At 45.2% G+C, this 23826-nt stretch overlaps 1 long non-coding RNA gene across 1 annotated transcript in view; it reads left to right on the top strand.

The window, feature by feature from the left end:
• LOC138579539 (uncharacterized) overlaps positions 1 to 22728 on the top strand; it is an 84103-nt gene extending 61375 nt beyond the window's left edge. Inside the window, exon 2 of the long non-coding RNA XR_011304052.1 lies at positions 22292 to 22728. This is a non-coding gene — a long non-coding RNA (uncharacterized lncRNA). The remainder of the gene's footprint in view (positions 1 to 22291) is intronic.
• The last annotated feature ends 1098 nt before the right edge of the window (positions 22729 to 23826 follow it).

Here is a 23826-nt window from a genome sequence, read left to right on the forward strand (position 1 = left end):
CCTCTGGGGTTAGCCTACTCTCAGGGTGGTTTCCTACAACATGAGATCCATTCTGATCTTCAGCTTCTGGACTTATGATATCCTCACCCCCTAGTTGAGCTTTACTAGACAGTCCTTTTATAGGTCCTGGGGGCGAACATGTAGGTGCCTTCTTGTTGGTGTTCCCCACCGCTGGAAGAAAGGTCTTTAAAGGTAAGATTAGGTTGGACAGGTGTATAGCAGTGTCCTCCACTATAGCCAATAGCTTAGCATCAGAGAAATCTTGCTGACAATGACCTTCGCGACGCGTTTTTGTCTCCAAAAAGTCTTTAAGCGAGGTCATGGAATTACAGCATTTGTGTGTTGAGGTCTTTTCCCACCCGGTGCCCCTCTTTTGTAGAGTACCTTTGGGCGGGCTAACCTTTTGGAAAGCATTTTCTGAGTACTCCCCTGTGTTTTCGATATGCAGGGAGGATCTGAACTGCCTTTTTCGATCGATGCACCAGTAGAAAGATGAATTGTGGAAGAAGTGGTTGAAGCGGCTTCAATAGAAGGCTTTTGAAGTGCTGGCGGGCTTTGGCTCTAAGCCACAGGGTAGACTTGAGTTGTTCTCGTGTGGAAAACTTCCCTGCCATCTCCTTGAGGTGAGATTGAGCCCTCGCCGAGCCCACCTTTCTCCTTTGGGCTTGGTTGGTCCAATCGTGGGGAGGTAGAGCATAGGGAGGGGACAGTGGAGAGCAAGGGAGGAGGAGACTCCTCACCTCCCGGAGGAGTCCTCAGATCTTCCAGTTCCCGTTCCAGTTCCCCCGCAGCATGTATCATTATGTTAATTTTCTCACCACGATTCCCTAACTTGGGGAATCACCCCCCTCAGGTCAGCCGAGATTGTTTTTTTGTCTGCCGTCCCTATCGCAGACAGCTGCTCCGGCTCAGGCAGCCTCTCTACTGCGGGCGGGCTAGAGGGAATCCCATCTCCCTCGAGAGCAGCTCCTAGGTGGGCTGCTGTATCCGTGATGGAAATCACTTCGAGGGGCAAAGGAGTTTGCCCACTTCCCTCAAGTGTAGCTGGAAGTGAGGGCAGCGTGGATTTTGTTTGGTTGTTCTTGGTGGATTCCAAAGCCCCCTTGCCCATTGAAATATTCCCCACAATCATCCCCCTCAGTTCAATAGGAGGAAAGTTGAAGACGCTTACTGTTTGCGGCGGAATTTTGTCACGACTTCTGGGCGTTGCTGCCGCGTAGAACTCTTTTTGTCATATCAGACGGTGGGCTCCGCTGGGCCACCTGTTCCAGTGTCTCAGAGGGGGCTGGTTGGCTACTTGCCAGCCCAGGGTGATGCAGTTTCGCACTTCGAAGTTTTCTTGGCTCGGGCTCATTAGCTGGAAGTTTCCTCTTTAGACTCACCCCCTGCTCTGACGTGTTAAGCATATCGCTCATAACATCCGCCCACACCGTTCGCACTATATTTACTGAAAGGAAGTGCACTGAGATAGCAGAGATGGAAAGGGGGAAGGCTGTGTCAAACCCCCCAGCCGTCTCTCTGTCCCTGCGGCACCGCAGACTACTGACTGCCCTTGTCAGTCCCTTCGCGGTCCGCTTCGTGGAGGAAAATTATTTTAAAGCTGGGGCTCACAGTGCACACGTCTTCAGTAGAAGAAAGTGAAGAAACACTGCGCTCTCGGATAGCGCTCATTGCAGACTCTGCTGACACTTTCTCTCAGGTGCTCATGGGTGGGGCTTTCGGTCTGTGTGTGCTCGTCAGTCACAGCATTCACATCAATCATTATCTTCATCCCAATTGCTTTCTTTGCTGTCTTCTCGCACTGACCTGTGAATGTTCTTATATGCCAGAATCCCAGCAACACTAACGCTAATATTGTTCCAAGTAGTTTGAAGGCATTTGCCAACCATTTTGGAACCCATGAAAACAGGGACGAAAACCAATCTTCATTCTCAGTCTTGTCTACTTCTTCCACCATCTACGTATGCAGGTTTGACAGGATAGTTATTGCTTCTCTCAGGGTTCAATTTTCCCCATAATGGGCAGGGGGGTATGTACAGCAAGAAGGCCCGATCTTGGTGCACACGCCTCCTTCCATTGCTGTAATTAAGTCCAAGACATACCTGTTTTGGAGGGCCATACGTCTGATTGCCCTCAGTTCATCTCTGATTGAATTAAATCCTTTTATTGTCATGTTCATTGTTTGTAGCAGCCCCCACCTAGTGATTTGTAACCACTTGGCGTTTATTGTTGTCTGATTTCCTGGCATGAATATAGCTGTAAATATCACTGATGTACAGCTGAACAATGTATGCCCATCTGGAATGTCATGATAGGCTTCTATTGATTTTGCTGAGAAGTAATTCTGCCACTTTTGTTGAATAAAGTTAAGCAATCTTTTGCTTTTCAGGTGTCCATCCATTTTTGGAAGTTTGCTTTGTGGTACTACTAGGGCTGGTATGTTTATCAGTACTAATGAACAAACTCCTCCCCATTCTCGTGGCAACTTCATATATGCTCTTTATCCACAGGCCCAGTGGTAGTCCAGGACTGCTGTTCCTCCCTTCATGCCTGGTATGTCAAAAACATGACCACACTTGAGGTTTTGTCCAACGTTTATCGTGTCATTAATACTGAAGGTCAGGGATGCATTCTTCAGGGTAGAATCTGTAATGGTTCCGCCTCATCGTCGACTTACGTTAACAACCTTGTGATCTTAGGCCATTGGTCCTTGCATTTAATTTCTGCATTTACAACAACTACTTCCAATTGTTCTAACAATGTCATTGCCTTGCACACGATCAGTCCATTGGTCCATCCCTCAGGAGTAAGGAGTGTTCCTTTGATTCGTAGTTGATCTCTTTTCCAGCATTATCATATTTCTTTCTCTTTCTTATCCTTGCATTGTAACATCCGATTTTCCTTGACTCTGATTCCTGGTCCATTTATTCCTGGCTGCTCGTATTTTATTATTTGGTGCATTGTCTCTTGCTATGCTCTTGAGTTCATGTCTTGTACATAATTGTCGCTTTATTCACCCACACTATTTATGCTGTCTTGCCTTGAAATTGTCCTCTGGTTAGGCAAAGTGCAAGTTGTGTCAGGAAGCGTGCCTTTTTTACTGGCACTTCTGTTGCTATGAAGATTTTAGATGCTCCCATAGCATAAGGGATAAGGGAACATACATAACAGCTTTCGTCTGACTTTTATCTTCCCATTTTCATCTTGTGCTGATACCACATGTTATTCTTTAAATTGGCCAAATTATCAAGATGTGAATTTATAGCTTCATTATCTTCCCCTTTAAAGTCAGACAATTTGTTTGGAAAGATCAGGAAAAATATCACTTGTGCTTTTGTAAGGGATAGAAATAGATGTCTCATTCTGGATACTTCATTTTAATTATAAAACAATATGCCACGAAATGTAAAGAGCATAAGAAAATAAAGACAACACATAAGGCAAAATGTAGTTGTAAGAAGTACAAGTGTAGGCAAGTGTAGCCCTGATCTTCCCTGATTGGATTCCTGCCTCTGTCATTCCTATGCAGGCCTACTCCTCTTTTGAATGCCTCGTCTGCAGGCTCTCTCTCTCCCCTAGCCATTCCCTTACTGTGACTACCATCTATAGACCACCTGGTCAAATCTCCCCCTTCCTCTCTGAGTGGTTTGACCTCTCCTCTTCACTTCTGGCCTCCACCACTCAACTCCTCCTTCTTGGAGACTTCAACATCCACCTGGATGCAACCTCTCCCCCCTCTCCACTCTTTCACAACCTCTGTGACTCTCTCTCATTCACTATTCTCCCCTCAGGCCCGACTCACTCTGCAGGGCATAGTCTGGATGTTCTGATCTCCTCAGACCTTCCCCTTTGTGTCATTCTCTCCACTCCTCTCTCCTGGAGTGATCACTTTGTCCTCTCCTCCCATCTCACCCTCCCTACCCCTCAGGTCAAGCCACTTCCATCACTGCCACCAACCTTCTTGGTCATCCGACCCATGAAGCGCGTATCCTTTGAGGCTTTTGCCGCCACCTTCTCTCCCCCTCGTCCCCCTTTGGCTGACTCTCACCCTGACACAGCCCTCTCCACGTTCCACTCTGCTATTTCTGATACTCTTGATATCCTTGCACCTGTCATGAGAATCTGCCTGAAGCCCAAAGCCAAGTGCAACTCCTGGTATGACTCAGACCTCGTCACCCTAAAACGCAAGTGGAGGGTGGCCGAGAGGAAATGGCGTGCTTCATGTACATCCTCTGACAAACTGGCCTGCCGCCAAGAAGAGAGGTCATATCCAAGCCGGCGTCTCTGCGGCATCTAACAACTCGGCCAAACTGTTTAAAATCTGCAAGGAACTAGCCAATCCTGCCGCAGTCTCTACCTCTAATGTCCCATCCCAGCACTGGCTTCTCACTTCATCTATAAACCCAGGATATCCTGTCCTCACTCTCCTCCTCTCCCCACCCTCCACCTACTCCCTGCTCTTCCTCTGGCACCTCTGCAACCACCTCTCCTCCCACCTTCTCTGCCTTTCCCTTGTTCTCTGCAGACAAGGTTTCTAGACAAGTCTGATCTATGAAAGTCTTGTCAAAACAGGTTTACCCCTGTTCCTCCAAAACCATCAAGGACCACATTGACTCCCTGGCTCCTGACCTGGCCAACTTCTGCAACCACTCCTTTGCCACTGGAGTATTCCCATCCCCCTTGAAGCACTCCCTTGTGCACCCTCTTCTTACAAAACCCTCTGCTGACCCTTCCTGCCCGGCTAACTATCGCCCAATCTCCATCACTCCCTTCCTGGGCAAGCTCCTGGAGAAACTTGTTATCTCCCAGCTTAATCTTCACACTGAATCGCTTGGTTGTCTTCAATACCATCAATCTGGCTTCAGAGCTGCCAGAAGCACGGAAACTGCTCTCCTGAACATACGTGAATAATTGCTCTCCAACCTTGACTCTAACACCCCCTGTGTCCTCATTCTGCTTGATCTCTCTTCTGTCATCGACACAGTCAGCCATGCCATCCTGCTCAACCTTCTCCGTGATAATCTGGATATCACTGGTCAGGCCCTGGCGTGGCTGACTTCTTTCCTCTCTGACCGACCCTCCCAGTTACAACTCGGGTCCTTCCTCTTCGTTATATTTTTCTCTACCTGTGGTGTTCCCCAGGGGTCTAACTTCTCTCCCTGGCTGTTCAACCAATACCTGGCACTCCTTGCCCTCCGCATTGCCGCTCTCTGCCCTAACTTTCAGTGCTATGCGGACGACACCCAGCTCATTCTCAGGCTACCTTCGGCCACCTCTTTTGCTTCTCTCATTTCTGACTGTCTGTCTGCTATCCAGGAGTGGTGTGCAGCCAATGACCTCTGTTCTAATGCCAGTAAGACTGAGATTCGCCTCATCGGCACACCCTCTCCCTCCTTTCCTGTAGCTCTCTGGCCGGCCTCTCTTGGCCCCCTTGCTGCTCCCACCTGCAAGGCTAAAAACCTTGGGGTCATCTTCGACTCCACACTCTCCTTCTCTCCTCACATCTCTGACGTCTCTAAGAAGTCACACTACCAGCTGCACCTCCTATTCTTCTGTTCCTCTCCTTCCCCCAGAAGCTCACTGTCTCCAGAGCTCAGGTTCTCTCTGGGCTGGATTACTGCAACAGCCTCTTTCTAAATCTTCCTGCCTCTACTCTCCGCCCTTTGCAACTCATCCAGAACAGGACTGCGAGACTTGTCCTTGGCCTCAAGCCCAGGGATCGTGTCTCTCCAGGTCTGAATTCTCTGCACTGGCTCCCAGTGGCTGTGAGGATTAAGTTCAAAACCCTATGCATTGTCCACAAGGCCTTCTGGGGCACGGGCCTCAATACCTTCAACTCTCTCTTCCTAAATCTTCCTTCGCAAACTCTTTGCTCTTCCACCTCCAACTCCCTCTGGGTCAGTCGCTTCTCCAAGCAACGAGTTGGTGGTAGATCTCTTTCTTCGGCTGGGGCCTCCTTCTGCAACAGCCTCCCTGCCTCCCTTAAACTTGATGAGAACCATCTCCCGTTCCAGAAACACTTCAAAACCTTTCTCTTTGCTTCTGTTTTCTCTTCCCCTCTCTCCCGCTGACCTCCTGACTGTAACCGGATCTGCACAGGATTACCTGGACACCCTCTGATCTCGGACCCAGGTCCCTGCCCACCAGTCTCTCACACCTGCACTGCCTGCCGGCACCCCCGCACTTGGGGACTGTTTCTGTATCCCTACAGTCCCCCTACCAGCACTTGACACCTGCTGTCTACATCTCCTTGCACTTGCCACTTGCTGGCCGTTACTTTTACTTATTGTTATTTATCTATGCCCATATACAGCACTGTCCCTTCCCCCCTTCCCATGCACTTGCGCAATCTGAATGATACCTGGCCTAGTAGGATCGCTGTCTGTCCCACCTCTGTTCCCCCTCTCTTGCCTCGTCGCACCTTGAAACACTTGTGTATAGGCGCGTTATAAATGCTTATCATATCATATCATTGCTATAGTATTCAGATGCCACATTATCTCTTTTGGAGTAGCTGGTCTTCTTGTCAACAATGTGTGTCTTATATAATGGAAAATTCCAATTCTTAATTCAATTGTTCACCTTAAATCACTTTTCAAAATGTGCACTTTGTTAGAACAGGAACTGAATTATAATTGCAATAATAACTCTGCGAATGATAGGACTGTTTTTAGTAGTTCCCAAAAATACAACAATGTCCACGTTTCGTTGCACTACGGCCATATATGTTCAGCGTATTTCTACAAAAACAACATGTAGAAATGTGTGCAACATATCAGACAACGTAAAGTGTATTGTGCAATCTTCGTGTCTTATTTAAATTGGTTCTTTGTCCTTGCCCTTGGTAGCCAAACTGGTCAGCATGCGCAGACCTTCTTCTCTTGCTTAATTGTCAACAGGTGCTGGATGGCTTGCGGTCTCTCTTTTGTAGAGCTTTACATCGTTTAGCTGCAGCCAGACTCTTCTCCCTTGATGTTTCACAGCTGTGGGGGTGATCTCCTCTACGAGGCACAGCCCCTCAAAACAGGGCTTATTCCGAGTACGAACGAAACTCTTTACTAGTACCTGGCCCCCTGGGTACAGACTAGGCTGCTTCAGTGAGTCAATAAAATCAGGTGTTTGGGCGTCCTCATCAATCTTCTTTGACCATTCCCTCCGATGTTTGATCTGTTGAGAAATAAAAGAAACACTGGCAGTCATATTTGTTAAATAACCATGCATCTCATCACCTAATATTTTTGCTACACAGTGGCATCAGTTTTTATTCGAGTGGAAGGAGCAAGGGGTACTCTCATGTGACGTCCAGTCACCAACTCATGAAGAGTTAGGTGGTGATCTGAACCAGGCTGGTTTCTCAAAGCAATGAAAGCAAGGAGTAGGCAATGTAGCTATCCCTTCTTCAGAGTCATTTTTATTTTTGCTATCCTTTCTTTGATAAGTCAGTTTTGCCTCTCACAGACACCATTCATCTGTGGGTGATAGGATGAGGAAAACGTATGTTTTATACCTGATAGGAGAACTATCTGTTCAAACATCTCATGTACAAAATGTAGCTGATTGTCAGACCATATGACTTTGCACACACCCCATCAAGAGAAACATCTCACGCATGAGAAACTTTCCAGCACATTTGGCATTGGGGTGCATGCATGGACCTGCCTCAATCCATCTGGAAAAGGGACATATTACTACTAGCATGTACCTATAACCATTAAATACTTGTAGCATATCCACACAATCTATATGTAGATGCTGAAAAGGACCGTTTGGTCTAGAGAATGCTGCTCACAGTGTTCGCAAAGTGTGCCCTGCTTTACATTTCTGGCACACAATGCAATTTACAATAAACTGTGCAACATGTTCTAATAAATTTGGTGTGAACCAGTCTTCAGCGATCGTTGCAGCAAGACTCTCTCTGGTGGTGTGCGCGGGGTAGTGAAGCTGCTCCAGCGCTACCATTAATAATGCTAGAGGCATAACTGGCTTTCCAGTGCTGTCCTGTCACCATATAGCCTCAGTGGGGATAAAGAACACCCTCGTATTTCCATAAACCCTGCTCTTCCTGCGGAGCTCAAGCTTGCAGCTCAATTAACTGTACAATGGATAACATATTAAATCCTTCCTGCATTATCATATATCTTTCTGACCCCTGCTTAAAATCCAATAATTCAAAATCAGAAATATTTTGAAAATATGCTGCTCTTTTGGCCTCTACATCTGCGGCTTCGTTACCGTGAGAAATCATGTCTGCCCCTTTAGTATGGGCTGTGCCTTTCAACATGTCGATAGCCAATGTGAGCTTTAGTACTTTAATGAGCTTGCCCAATAGAGACGCATGTTGCACTGCAGTGCCGTCTGTACGGAGGAAACCCCTCCTTTTCCAAAGTGACAGCCCTGCGTGTACGGTTGTCGTAACATAGGCAGAGTCAGAATACACAATTACTTCCTCATCTTCAAATCTCTGTAGCGTGGCAATGAGAGCCACTGATTCTGCAGCCTGTGCTGAACAATGTGAAGGCAATCTCGAACTCGTCACTACTTCGAATTCCCCATTCTTTTTTAACTTTACTACTGCCATCCCACTTTGCCTTTCACCAGTCGTTTGATACATTTTCAAAGAACCATCAATAAATAGAACTTTCCCCCCTCCGTGAGCATTTTCTCTAGCATGGGGAATATCATCATAGAATTCGGTATACATTGTGCAGTCATGTACATTGTCCTCCTTTTCTACTGGTTCTGAAATATAGGTCGCTGGATTCACTATTCTACATCTAACAAATTTGATTTCTGGATTCGAAATAACCACTTCGTATCCAAAATGCCAAATAGGGAATGCTCGACAAATAATATTATAGAGCATTCCATTATAATACTGGTAGCTTTTTCAAATGCAAAAATAGCAGCCGCTAATGCTTGTTCGCAAAGATAATGTCCATTCATTATTGGATCTAGAATCCCACTATAATAGGGTAATGGTTTGTGTCCATGTCCTAATGTCATCTTCTGTGTATTGCTGTCATCACTGCTCCATTCGAATGCGAGAATAAGTCAAACTCTTCATTATAGTTTGGTATTTCTAACACATGGGCTGTGCAAATCACCGCTTTTAATTCTTCTAATCCTTCAGTCATGTCAACTGCCCATTTTATCTTACCTTTGCTTATCTGTGCTTCCTTAAGTCCTTTTAAAAGTGGTTGAACATATGTGCTGTAATGAAAAGCCCAGGCCCTACAATAATTACACAGGCCTACGAACTGTTGAATTTATCTTACTGTCTCAGGTTTTGGAGTTTTCATGATTGCTTCTGCTCTTACAGGTGTCACTGTTCTCCCCTATTGAGGGATGAGCTGTCCTATATACAGGACCTCTTCCTCACAATATTGTAGCTTTTCTTTGTCTACTTTGTATCCTTTTTCTGCTAGTATTGTCATTCGCTGAACAGAATCTTTCCTGCATCTTTTCTCTGTTTCACTGTACACTAATATATCATCCACTTACTGAATTATCGTACTCTCGAGCTGTACATGACCTAAGTCCATATGAAGGACTCTATTAAAGATTGAAGGGGATTCACAGTACCCCTGAGGTAGCCTTTTATGTTTTACTCACTGATTTCTAGATGATAATGAAGTCAAATCCTGTGAATCCTCATGAAGGGGAATTGAAAAGAAGGCATTTGTTATATCTTTTACTGTAAAATATGTGGCTTTAATATTGTAGCTGGCTTTGAAACCAAAGGAAACTCTGCTTCAACAATATTGTTTAAGGGTCAGAGATCCTGAATAAATCCACACAACACCTCAGTTGATTTCTTCTCTGGATACACAGCCGTGTTACATGGGGACTCTGGTGACACTAATATTCCCTGTGTTATTAAAATGAAAATGGTCTCAAATAGGCCTCCATCTGCTTCTTTGGACATAAGGTAATGGTTTGCTCATGGCAGAATTGCTCCTGGTTTAAACTTGATTTTCAGTGCTCCTGCTCCATTCAATAGACCCACTTCATATGGACTACTGGTCCATAAGATGCTTGGCACCTTCTCCAAATGTTCCTGAAATTCTCTGTGGTATTTCCCTACTCATCCAATAAGTGAGACTTATGAAAAATACTAATTAATCATCCAAATATTCATCTCTAAACAAGTCTTCGTCTGTTAAATCAGTCAGTCGATATATTTCCTTAAGGTCTATAACTGTTCTCCATGCTTTTCCCTCATCATCTGTCCCATGAACAACTACCCTTTCTGGATTTACCACTGCTGTCTGTAGTTCTATGGGAATGAACTGTCCCTCCTCATCATCCATAGATATTTCTGGTCTAAACAAAAATTAATCAGGTATTCGCAATATTTTCCCTGTCAGTCCAGGAACCCATGTCAATAAAATATTTACTCCATACAAAAATATTTCTGGATCTAAAGGGATCCCTCGTAATGCTTTTTGGCCTGTAAAAGCTAGTATAAATTCTGTCACATTCATATAGTGTATCCCTGGAGTTGAACACACTATCCCTTTGTCAGTAAAAAATATCATCATGTCTAATTTTGTCATCAAGTCACGTTGTAATATGTTAACTGGTGTCTGCTGAGAATATAATAGTGGCATTGACGCATCATGTTCACCTATGGAAAGTGGCAATTTGTCAGTAAAAAGAGCCAACCTTGTGGCCCCAAAGAATCCCTGCGTGTTAATGGCGATCCCAGACATTGGGTATTTTCCCTCTTGAACACAGGAACAAGTTGCTCCTGTGTCCACAAGGAACGAAACTGTCTTTCCTCCTATCGTTACCCTGACCCTTGGTTCCTCTTGTGGGTCTGGTGTCACAGATAGTACTGAACACATCAAGCTACTCTGTGGGCCTTCCTATTGTGGATACAAATTCATCCCCGTACCCGTAAAGAAATTCCCTCCCACTACTGTCACACTCAATATCCTGGGTGTCGATGTTTGTGGAGCTCCTGTATTTGCCTTCCATTGTGGCACTGCTGTTTGTCGCACCGGTGCATACTGTGGTTCCAGTGTTTGTACATGTTGTGCCTGCATGGGCACTTGCTGTGATTTCCCTTGTGGTGACTGTATTTGCTGTGGGATCTGTTGTGCTTGCTGTGTTTGTGGCGCATCTGTCTGATACTGCGTGTGATCTTGGGCATAATGTTCCTGTGGTTCTGTATTGCACTTCAGAGAATAGCCCATCCCCCTCTTGGAGCTTAACAGTTTTGTTGCATGCCTCGTCCTCTACTTCTGAATGCTCCAGCTATATGTCCTATCCTCTCACAATTACAACATTGCTGTGATTGTCCCTCATTAAATCCTCCTCCTCCTTGAGGGTTTTGAAATCTACCTCATCCTCTAGGTCCTATCCCTCTATCTTGTGGCCAATAATTGTACCCACTGTGATCCATAAGGTACACTACATTGCTTTGCTGTGCTGACTTTACTTCTTGTGTGACCACGCCTTCACCACTTGTCAATACTGCTCCTTCTATAGCGAACCTTGACAATTTTTTCTGGACTAACTTTTCTTCCTTCTGCTTTCTATTCTCAGCTTTCTTCTTATTTTTCTCTTGCAATAATCGACAATGATGTACAATAGTCAACTCCATTTCTGACCATGGCTTCGCGTCCATCCCTACCTGTTTCTTCATCTGTCGTTGCACTGGCACAAGCAGTCCCTGACATAAAATATGATAAAATAATGCCACTGTTTGAACCCACAGTTCTCTCGTCTCGAGACGCCAATGTTCCAGAATCTCTTGAATAAAAGCTACCGGGTCTTCGTACTCTCCCATTTTCCTAGTCATAATCGCACCCATGTCCGATGTGTCGGGATATTGTACCCTAAGCGCCCTCCATGGCGCTCTGTCATGTGCCCTGTTCTGTGCTGTTACACTTGCATATCCTGCGAGTCTCCAAATGTTGTCAGCTCTCTCCCCTAGAATAGCTGCCAGTAGGCCTTTTATATCACCCACTGCTAGCGTCATTCCCACTGTCATTCTTTCTAATTCATAAATCCATTCACATGCACCACAGTCAAACTAGATAATTTACATTTCAAATTTCCTTTGTTCATTTGTGGCCACGCAATATATTGTGGTCTTCCTCCCCCTTTCTCTAGTAACGGGAATTGTGTGAATCCTGGTCCAAAATCATATCCCCTACACTTTGTGTCTTCCATGTGTGGCTAGTCGCGCCCATTCGTCTTCTTCCTGCAAGTGAACTTAACCTGCTTACATAAGGCAGGGACATACCCCTGCACTACGCAACCGTGCTGGTGGTCGTTCAGAATATGGTGTGGATTCTGGTGTTTTTTCTTTCGTGTCTTCTAAATCTGACCATTTTACCCCTATCTCTATGTTCAGATCTATCAAAAAATCGCATGTACCTTCCCTTCGAGCTTTCTCATTTTCCTCCCTTTCTTTGCCTGACATCATTATGCCCCAAATGGTATGACTATTATCCCTTTCCTCATCATCAAGATCTAGGAGGTCATTATAACCCTGGCGATAGGGGCTTAACGGGGCCGGTAGAGCTGCCGGCCCCGTTAACCCCCTACCACCTCATTGCGAGGCCCGCTCGCGGGACCCGCTAAGTACGCCTGGTAAAACCAGGCATCCTTAGCCTTAGCAGGTCCCACGAGTGGTCCAGCATGCTAACAACGGTCCGTCATTAACAGGCCCGTTGTTAGCATGCTCCCCATTCCCATTGAGCCGTATGGGGGCTCGAATGGGAATGGGGATGCACATGGTCTGGGTTCCCTGAATGGAGAAATACCGGGCCCTCCAAGGTCAGAATGGCCCAGTATTTCTCCATTCAGGGAACCCAGACCCGGTACCCGGTATGGGGGTAGCCATGCCGCGAATAGCGGCATGGCTACCTCCATACTCAGAATGACCCCTCCTAGTATACTTAGGGACCGTGTTCTATGCTCGTCCATCAATGTGTTATCGGCTCTATCTCCTGTTTCCTTTGGCGGAGATCCTGTGACACTCCCCATAGCCTCATAACCACCATTCTCTCGCATCTGTTTATATAGAACCCCAATCCTTTACCCTATGCCTTCTGCCTCATGCTCATTGGCACATGTCTGTATTCTCAGTATCCCTTGAATCTCCTGGCGGGGCTGTTGTGATCCGCTCTCTTCTTCCAATCGCTCTCATGCTTCAATGGGTATCATACTTCGATTAACAATATGATCTATTTCATCATCTTTTTGTCCCCTACTCCTTCTCATTTCTTCTTCCCTTCTTTTCATCCCTCTTTTCTCTTCTTCCTCTTGCCTTCTTTACAACCTACATTCTTTCAATCTTTGGGCTTCTATTTCTTCATGTTTCTTCTCTTCTATTCACTCCTTCTCTTTTTTCTGTTCTTCATATTGTCTCCATTCTTCCTTTTGTTTCCTTTCCTTTCTCTTACTTATATGTCCTTTCTTGTTCCTTTTCCTTCTTCTCTCTTTCCTCGTGTTTTTCTCCCTCTTTAACATCATCAATGCCCTTTCTATCTAATTTGAGTAGCATCTGTCCTCCCATGCACTCGTTTTGTACTATTGTCATTCAACTTGCTTTGGCTTTCTATCTTTTTGGTCTCCTCACTTACTCTTCAATGTCTATCTGCATGTCCCTTTTCTCATTGCGCTCTTTATGTTTGTCGCGTGTGGACATAAATTTACGTTCTTACTTCTTACTTTCTTCCATGATGTCTTCACTATTATAAGCGGAAGGTGCGTATGATGGATTAACATAACCCGCCACTGCTTTTAATTCGATTAGACTTCCATTAGAGTATAAACTCCCTGTTTCTCTTCTGTTGTGCTATCATTTTTAGGAGGAGAAAGAGGATCCAAGGGCAATAAGTCCTCCTCTTTATGCCGATTGAGCATCCACTCCTTCGCAGGCGGGTCTTCTCTCTCACTCTGATACATCTTTCATAGTTCTAAAACAGCTAACCTTTTCTGTAGCTTCTTCCCTGCATATGTAGCAGGCATGTATGTTGTCATGTGTCGCAGTACTGCTTTTGAGAAGGAACCTTCTTGAGGCCACGGCATGAGTGTTTTATTAGTCATGCCTTTTACCCACTCAGCATGGTACTTTCTAATCTTAGGTATGTATCTTGGTAATTTCCTGCATAGATACAAAATGGGAGTATGCCCCATAATGACAAGTCATTTTTAACTGTCAATACGTACCAGGTTTTTTCCTTTTTTCTGTATTTAATCACACTACAACAATCACTTTAGGTCAGCACCTTCAATCGCCGCCCATTTCCAAAAACAATTTCCAAGCCTATACAACAACATCCATGTTATCGCTTCATTTATAGTTTTTTTCAATTCATACTTTCCTGTTATTATTTTTGATAATTTAAGAGTCTTATTTTATTTTATTTTGCCTCAAATACTACCCTCCTAAGTTTGATTGGCGCCAATCGCTTGTTTTTCTAGGGTCTAATAACTTTATCAAGTTATATTGCTATTGTTCTTATAGTTTTTAAGCTTTCAGCCTATTTTATCACCACTAATACAAAACACGTCAATATATTTTTTACACTAATATTTTTCAAAAAACCCCAAAACATGTGTGCGCACTTTTTATACGATCGCCTTGTCTTATTCTCCTGATAGACATATCACATCTCTATTTTACTCCATTTTGGAGTGTGTCGAGCACCATCCTTTGGCTGTAGCTGCAGGAATCCCTAAAATAATCCTCTGTTCTGGAGTTTGGTGCTTATTTCCCCTAATAAATCCTGTTATGTTCCCACACTATATATATTTATTTATTTTATTTATTTGGATTTGTAAAGCGCACTACAGCCCAGAGGCATCGAGGCACTGTTGCATGAGATGGTCTTGGTTACAATTAATAGGCTTGGTTCAGGGTTACATTGAACGTGTAGCCTAAAAATAGGAATTTCTTAGGTTACATACACAGGTATGTATATATATGTATATATATATATGCAATACAGCCACTTCCCCTTTTTGTCACTTTTCAATGCTTCTACTTACATCCGTTATTCAGTTTGAGCCCTTCAGTATCGACTCTTCCCCAATCGACCACTTCGCCTTCAGTCAACGGGGCGCCTCGGGGACCGAACAGGAATTTCTTCAAAAGGGCACCTGCCAACTGTCTCAGGTCACATCTGTTGTACTACCAAGGCCCACAGGAAACTCTACGGTCTTCCGGCTAAAGGTGGAAGACGTCAAACATCCAAGGGTCTGGATCTGAACCATCCACACCGCTACCAAACGTGCAGTAGCACTTTTGAGCGTTCTGTATGCGCAGAATGGGATTACCATAATAAATGATCTCGGACCCAAATAAATGTCAGACTCAAAGAATATGGCAAAATACTACTTTATTATCAGTTCAATAAAGTAGGGAAACCTGGCGAACGACAAATTGTAGTTCATGCACTCTCCATTACATTGCAGGTACACAAAGGCTTTATACCTCGAGGTGCCTCAGATATGACATCATCCTACGTGACAAATAATAAAACCTGTCAAATGAAGGGATTGGTTAGGGGAAAATATCTACTTATAGTTTCTATAAGTGTTAGTAACATCATTGGTTAGTAACATCATCTGGCAGGCATACCTTGAACTTCCCTCTATGTATAATACAGATTATAGCAGCACAACAACAGTGGCTTGGCCCCTGCAACATTTGTTGCTCACCATTGCATAGGCCCTCATGATTGGTTGGCATGATCTGCCAGCCTTGGACACTCGGCTCGTTAGCAGCATGTAAGCAAAATTAAACCCAGGTGCAGTGAAGAACATCAGACTACTGCCCACTTGCCCAATTAGTCTACCATTTTTCATCAGTCAAGCTTTCAGCCAAGGCTTCTCCTTTGTACTTGATCTTGCTGGATGTTCTCCTCTCTGGAAATTTAAGGGGAGTTAAGGTACATCGTTATTTTCTCTTGGAGCGTATGAATAGGCCTTGTTTTCTGGTCTTGCACCACGTGTGAAGAGATCATGATTTTGTCCATTTCACCTTCTTATTTTGTGATATTTGATTCAATTATGGCAGGTGTCATTACCCTCTTCGGATGCTGGGGATGCTTGTGGTCTCATGCAGAAGGAATGTGACCAAGAAGTTCAGGCTGGACTGCCCCTTTTGGGGTGGGACCAAGCCTGATTTGCATTTGTCTTTCCCCTTTTGTAATGGCTTTGCAGGCAAAGAACGGTGGTCTGGGTGGTTGCCCAGAGCGATGCCAGAGGTTAGGATTAATTCCAAACCTTCCAGCCATCACCTCTTTTGTTTTGCCACATGTGAAGAGAACATGATTTTGTCCCTTTCGCCTTCTTATTTAATGCTATTTGATTCAATTATGTCAGGTGTCATTACCCTCTTTGGACTCTAGAGACTTGGTTGCTCTGTCTCACATATGTTTTCTGCACCTTTAATTCTAAGACAAGGCAGGAGGCTCGCATCATGCTTTACTTTCTTTTAATTCTGCCATATCAGCACTTCAAAACGTAACTTTAACTTTTTTCTTTTTTTTTTTTTTTTGGTATCTCATCAGAAAAACAAAAGAACCAAATCAAAGTTACAAGTTCCATTTTCTTAAACAACTTGAAATGAGTTCCAGAAACTACAACTCCCATCCACCTGAGGCCTTCTGTAGTCCTGACCTCTGTCCTTGCACCAATCAGTGCCCAGGTCGGGGTATAAACTCTCTCACCCCTAGGTACTTTCCTCTTTCTTTTTGCTGCCATACAAAAGATGAGTATTGTTTCTATGTGTGTTTATGTTTGGAGATGTATGTGCGCCCACAGGGTGTATAGACATTCGTAGATATCCTTTGATGTTACGTTACTATAGAATGCATTAACGAAGTAGCGCTGTTGGCGGCACGCGCGCACAAGTTTATTTCGCCGTATCTAAAGAGGTTGTCAGAACATAGCTCGGAGTAAAGGCGGGGCGGAGCCGTGGGCAAAGCCACTCGCTTTAGGCAGCCGCCCCGTTCTCCTCAGAGTCGCGTACCTGTTTCGCGCCAACGGGTCCAGTAGTCCTCGGTCCCGGCGGCACTCTGTCACTACGCGCATGCGCAGGGACGTCTCGCGCCTCTGAACGCGGTGAGCGCTGAGACCCAGCAGAACAGCGCCACAGAGCCTTCCCGGCATGCACATTTCCCAACACTCATTTTCGCATTGAATATTAGCGAAACGGAGCGGCGAGACGTGCGGGCACTTGTGGAATAGTTTAGAGGAAAAACAAGAAGAAAAAAAAACAATTTTGTCAGGAATTTATATATGAGGAAAGCGACGACCTGACAGTGATACAAGGCACAAAAACGTGCAGTCGCATAAGCTAGAAGGCACACTGTTGATTGATCTCTGTTTGGAGCCTCCATTTAAGCTGATTCCCAGAAAGTCAGCTCTGCTGTCACAGTTTTCATGGCTCATTCATCGCACCCTGTGGATTCTCAGTCCACTACTCCAGAGTGGAGTGAACAAGAGTGGTAGGAGGAGCCCACCTGGCAAGATTCGGATTTATCCCTCAGCTTCAAGAGGATACTGGGGGATTCGCTGTCTCAGGCGGTCTCTCAGGGGGTGCAACCTCAGATGCAGAGGTTAGAGATGCTGGAAGCATACATGGCTGAGCAGAAAGAACAGCTCACAGCAAGAAAAAGACGGGCAGACAGCCCTGGGGAAGGGACATTGGCTGGACACCCTCAGAAGAGGGTTGAAAATCAGGGGTGTAAGAAGGCCCAGAACAGCGCAGACTCTTTGACCCCCTCGGGCGCAAAGGATAGGGTTAACACTGTTCCCCAAGAACAGAGCGACCCCGTCGCCAGACTGAAAGAAGCCTTTCTAGCTAAATTGGCTGACAGCCACAACAGACCCCCTACCCCAGGGGTGGACAATTCAGGGGATTATGAAGAGGGATACACCCCCGACGATGAAGGCGGCAAAGAGGAGGAAGAAGAAATTCTTCAACCTATTCAACACATTCCACAAGAAGTTCCCGAAGAGGAAGACAACATAATTGATATGTTTGATCCGGAGACCTTTAGGCACCCGAGGTCTTCCAAATGGGTGCCCTCCCCTAGAGTGGCACTGTATATGGCTCAACACATCCGGAAGCCACTGGACAGGGAAGTTAGATCCCGCATGCAGGCAGAATGTACAAGACCCGAGCTGCCTGGCAAGCTGGCAGACACTCCAGACTTGGACCCGAAGATGGTCACCTTTGTGAGCAAATCTGCGAAAGACATCCGGAAGGGTGTCGATCGCACCTGGAAAGGGTGCCAGGATAAACTTCTGGACCTAGCAGGTCCATTAGCCAAAATAATGGACTTGGTCGAAAAGTCAAAGGACACAGGTATCCCAGTTGATAATCAAGCCCTAGGGAACTGGGCGCAAAGAGCAATTTGTCTGCTGGGTAACGTTAACTGAGCCCTCTCTTCGAAGAGGAGGAGGGTTGTCCTCCTGAAAATTGACAGTAAACTTAGTGACCTGGCCACATATGAAGCGGGAGAGGGTGCCAAGGGCCTTCTTTTCGGAGAGGCCTTCGCGAAGGAGATGGCCCAATTTGTAGGTACAAATACAGCTCTTGAAAAAGCCCAGAACTCTATAAAAAAGATTTTCCCTGGGCGTGTTTTTGTTGGGACCGGACGTTTCAGAGGTCGCTCGTCCAGTCGCTATAACTATCAGAGAAGACCTCAAGGTCCACGCGCGCAGTATTGGGAAGGCCGTCAACAGGACACCTTTTTCCCAGCCAAAGGAAGACACGCAAGGGGCCGCAGAGGAAGAGGTTCATTCCGTCAGCCCAGTACAACAGGCGGTAAGTACACCAGAGATTCCTATTGGAGGGAGAACCCTCCATTTTCTGAAAGAGTGGCAAGCTTTATCAAGCGATGCTTGGGTTTTAAGGGCGATAGTGGGTCTTCACCTAGACTTCATAGGCGTACCAAAGCAGGACGCAGAACCGGCCCCCATTTACATGTCGCAGGACGAAAAGACACTATTGCACGGCGAGTTGAGCAAATTAGTGGAAAAGAAAGCGATAGAGCGAGAGGTCACAGAAGGACAGGTTTTCCTCAGCGACATGTTTCTTGTGCACAGAGGGGAAAAGATTCGCCCAGTCATAAACCTAAAAGAGTTGAATGGCTGGTTGGAGTACAATCATTTCAAGATGGAGGGTATACACCTCCTCCGAGACCTATTGCGTGCAGGAGATTGGTTAGCATGACTAGACCTCAAAGACGCGTACCTAGCGATTCCGATAGCAGCAGCCTTTTGTAAATATCTGCAGTTTCGATGGAAAGGGGAGATCTGGCGGTTTGCATGCCTACCATTCGGGTTGGCCTCAGCACCCTGGGCCTTCAAGAAGGTGATGAATGCGGTGACGGCAGCTATCAGGGAAAGAGGCATTCGGATGATTATCTATCTGGACGATATTCTAGTGATGGGATCCAGCAAAGAGAGTCTCGCGAGAGAAGTTCAGTGGATATTCAAGCTCCTATCATCTCTGGGATTCTTGGTAAATTTGGAGAAGTCCCATTTAGCTCCGGTGCAGAGGTTAGAGTTTTTAGGCTTCACAGTGGACACAGTGAAAGCGATTCTAGAGCTCCCAGGACACAAAGTAAGAGCTGCTTCTTCCTGTGGCATCCTTGATGTCTGGCCAACAGCTATTCTTTGTTCATCCACAAATCTGTATTTCCAGAATCTGTCAGCTCTGCAGCCCTGGTCCCTTTCCTTCAAGCTTCTCGCTTACTATCATTCAGAACCGAGGTCCATCTTTTCAACACGGCCGCTTTACCCATGTTATATTTTCTACCGAAGCAAGATTCTATTTGACTCATCTCCCTTGTGTTTCTGCATGTATACATTTACTACTCTGAAGCTCTGCTTTTGGACTGCTAAGCATGCATCCTAACTGTGTTTGAACACCACCCCATCCGTGCCCCCCTTGTGACTCTCTTTTTTAATATAATGGTTTTGTAGCTAATGTATATATATGGTTTCTTCTCACTTGTATGTAGGCTTACTTTGTTTCTTCAGTTACATCTTCTTTCTTTTAGTATTCTCATATAATGTCAGTGTGTCATCGTGTCTTCTCCTTATGACATCACTTTGCACCCGTCATATTTTCTTTACAGCTCTTCGATATTCAGTGGTGTCTGCAAATCCCCTGCTACCACCTCAGTTCAAGGGTACATTCGATACGGTTGTCTGAGTGCATAACGTCTCTAATACACCCGGTGCAGTATTGGAATGATGCCTGGTGTCATGCAGAGTGTCTTCTTGTCCTTCATCCAAAATGTCAGAGGTGAGGGGGGCCGCGTTATATCAATGACGTGCATGTCTGCGTCTCTTCAAGTGACACACTGATGTGTACCCTGTCATTGTGGTATGACCTAGTAAGTTAGAAAGACAGATCAGGGTTTTGATATGTTATTTTGAACACCACTTTAGCCACTATGATTTTCACTATACCATGACACAGTTTCCTAATTGTACTGATGGGGCCTCAATATGCCTGCAGCGGCAGGCTGAGCAATGCGCAGAGGAAGAAAGAAAAGGTAAGTAGCCAATTGAATCTGGTATGGGTGCTAACAATGCCCTTGCAGTATACAAGGGGCGACCTTTAGATGGTCGCTTAGAATGAGCAACAAGACTTATCTCTGGGGCACAGCTCACCACTAAAATACAAACATTGAGGAGCTTAATATAATTGGGACTCTCGGCAAGCTCACAAGAGATGCACTAATACAACTGATAAATGGTGTGATGTCCTCTGGACAGATGCTGCAGTGGGACTGTGCCCCTGAAGAGTTTCAGGATGAACCACATTCTGAAATCCTGAGTATCCACAAAGATGTGAAGGTAACAGCTGACCAGGAATCCTGGGAAATGTTTCAGGAATACCGAAAGACCTGTTGCCCTGGAGAGACTTCTGGCAATATAGCGGGTGGACATGTGGACGTTCAGAGCACCTTCACACTAAAGGGGCCGGTGAAAGGCATCTGGGCCCCAAACAGCAGAATTGTTCCTGGCCCATGGACAGGATGCAGCTGGGACTGGGTTGCACACTGAGAAGTGTGGGACGTGAGACCACTTGGCAGCTCGGCCGGGCAAATAACAACTACCCTTGGGATAGTTCCTGATGTCAGGTGTTGTTGGTGGCTAACATGAGTTACTGGGATGGAAGGGCAACTGGGATATCACTGACAGGTAGACTCTTCTTTCATGGTGAAGATAGGGGCGTAGAATGTATACCAGTTCCTACATCAGATATGCATTTTGTTCTGAAGACAGGAGCTTGACGGTTTATTTACATTGACCAGTAGGCACTTTCAGCATTAGAGACTCTAATTCCAGAGGTAAAAAAGAAATTACAGAAATACAGCAGGTACTAGAATTAGTCTTTAGTTAGCAGAAAATAGCAATCGAGGTCGCTCACTGTACAGCCAATCTATGTACTCCTGATGATATGTGTGACATTAGTAATGAAGTCTCTGAACAACCCATTATCACCACAACTGTTTATATAACGGTGTTCCTTTGCTTACTGGCATGTATCATTTAATGCTGCCGCCGGTGGTGCAGTAAGAAGGGAATAGTGGTAGTCAACAGGGCACCCTCCAGATCCCCCCGCCATAGCTCTACACATGATATGCATCCTTTGTGCTTCACAGAAATGAGTGAAGAGTGTCAGACTCTGCAAAGAGAGCGCATGCGGTTGCTATGAAAGTTGCACTAGCAATACAAAAGGGGAATTTGTGAAAGAATGCAGACCCAAGTCAATAAAGTAAGCATACAAAATACGGTGGTCAGTCATAATCTCGAAAATAAAATGTCGAAAGACAAAAATGTCGAAAAAAAAAATGTCAAAAAAAAATGTCAAATTATTTTTTTTTTCTTTATTTTTTTTGGCTCTAGTTTATGTATAAAAAATAGGTAAAAACAAAAAAAACAAAAGGGGGTTGGGGGGGAACCCCCCCATTTTCAAACAAAAAATGTCATTAAAAAAAATTCGACATTTTTTTTTTCTAGATTGTTTTTTCGACATTTTGACTTTCGAGTTTTTGCCATTCGAGATTATCACTATGATTGATTGAGCTTTCTTCTTTTGATGTAGAAAAGTGTACCTCACAATCCTGACATTATCACATTTCATCACCAAAGTGTTTATTATTTTTCTTTTCACTCCGAGCTGGCTGTGGTTAGTATGCCCATTTGCCGCCCATTGACTCCAGGCAATGATTGATCTCTATGAACTGAACTACATGTGTGCCAAACCCGCTGACTGAGAACTTTCTTACTGCTTCAGGGCACTGCAGCAAGGATACTGAACTGGGACCAATGGAGCAGGCCGGTTGAAGCCGACCGGAACAATGAGCCTCTCATCTGTGATGGAAGTTATTGGGCAGGCGGAGGCCCTAAGCCGTTTTCCTGAGTAGGACAAAGCTAGAAGCAGACTCAAGCGGCCATGTTTACCCGGAAATGGAACATCACATGGAATTGACTGGCATGAACACCAAACAGGGGCTATGTTTTGAAACACAGAGGGTTATTGTTTTAGGTGGGAGGCGGGAGTAGTATGCAGGGTAAATGTTTCTCGAAACTTCAGAGGTCATGTGCCCCATAGAATATGAAAATCTTTGTTCTAGAGGGAGGAATGGGTTCGTTGGTTGGGACTGGATTAACGACTAGGATTCGGTCCATTTTTCTTGCAAGCATACTAATAAATCCTTTTGCTTAACCATCTCACAGGTGTTATTGCAAATTTGCTTTGGAGAAAGAAGGGGAATCCCTGAATTTTCTCCTACCATTCACTCCAGGTGGAGGCTCTTTGCTTTTCTTTACACAGGGTCTTGCTTGGCCATCGGAGATCTCAAATCCACTCATACCCCTAATTCACACTACAGTAGAAGAACTCATGGCTACTCAGAAGACGGGTACAGCCTGTGGGACAGTTCATTCCCCTCGGTTCCAAATTCCTTTCTACATCTGCCGAGAGATTCCTCCTCTTAACGCCATCACCACAGGTATCCCCCTGGTGTTTAACACTTGAAAGAACCAAGGTTGCAGTATGTGCAAGAATTTTGAAAATCAGATAGTCCAAACTTGAGATATTAACTTTTTAAAAGCAAATAAATTATAGCTATTTCCCTACATGCGAAGAAGGTTCAGGGGTAAAAAAAATTAAACACATTCTGTGAAATGAAAAATATTCTCTCAAACCCACAAGATGATCCATCATATGAAGCAGGACTGCAGTGTGCATGCAGGTACAAAACAGAATAAAAGAAATACAATGCAATGCACAAAGACAACCACATCCCCAAAAGAAACAGCCTTATTCTGTTATGCACAGTAGTGTTGGAAAGACAAGACAAAATGAAAAATGTACCTCAAGATGAATAATATTCCGCAAATGCACAGATGATCGGCCGCACCCAAACACACAGTAGGGCCTCCGTACACACGCAGTGGGGTCGGAGGGACAAAATAGATAATATTCTGCAAATGCACAGTGATTGGCTGCACCCAAATACACATAGGGCCTCCGTACATGCACAGTAGGGTCGGATGCACAGATGATCGGCCGCACCCAAACACACATAGGGCCTCCGTACATGCACAGTAGAGTCGGATGCACAGATTATCGGCCGCGCCCAAGCACACAGTAGGGCCTCTGTACATGCACAGTAGGGTCGGATGCACAGATGATCGCCGCACCCAAACACACAGTAGGGCCTCCGCACATGCACAGTAGGGTCGGATGCACAGATGATGGGCCGCACCAAAGCACACAGTAGGGCCTCCGTACATGCACAGTAGGGTCGGATGCACAGATGCTCG

The sequence above is a fragment of the Ambystoma mexicanum genome, chromosome 3p, assembly GCF_040938575.1.
Source record: "Ambystoma mexicanum isolate Mex_15411 chromosome 3p, UKY_AmexF1_1, whole genome shotgun sequence".
Lineage (NCBI taxonomy): Eukaryota > Metazoa > Chordata > Amphibia > Caudata > Ambystomatidae > Ambystoma > Ambystoma mexicanum.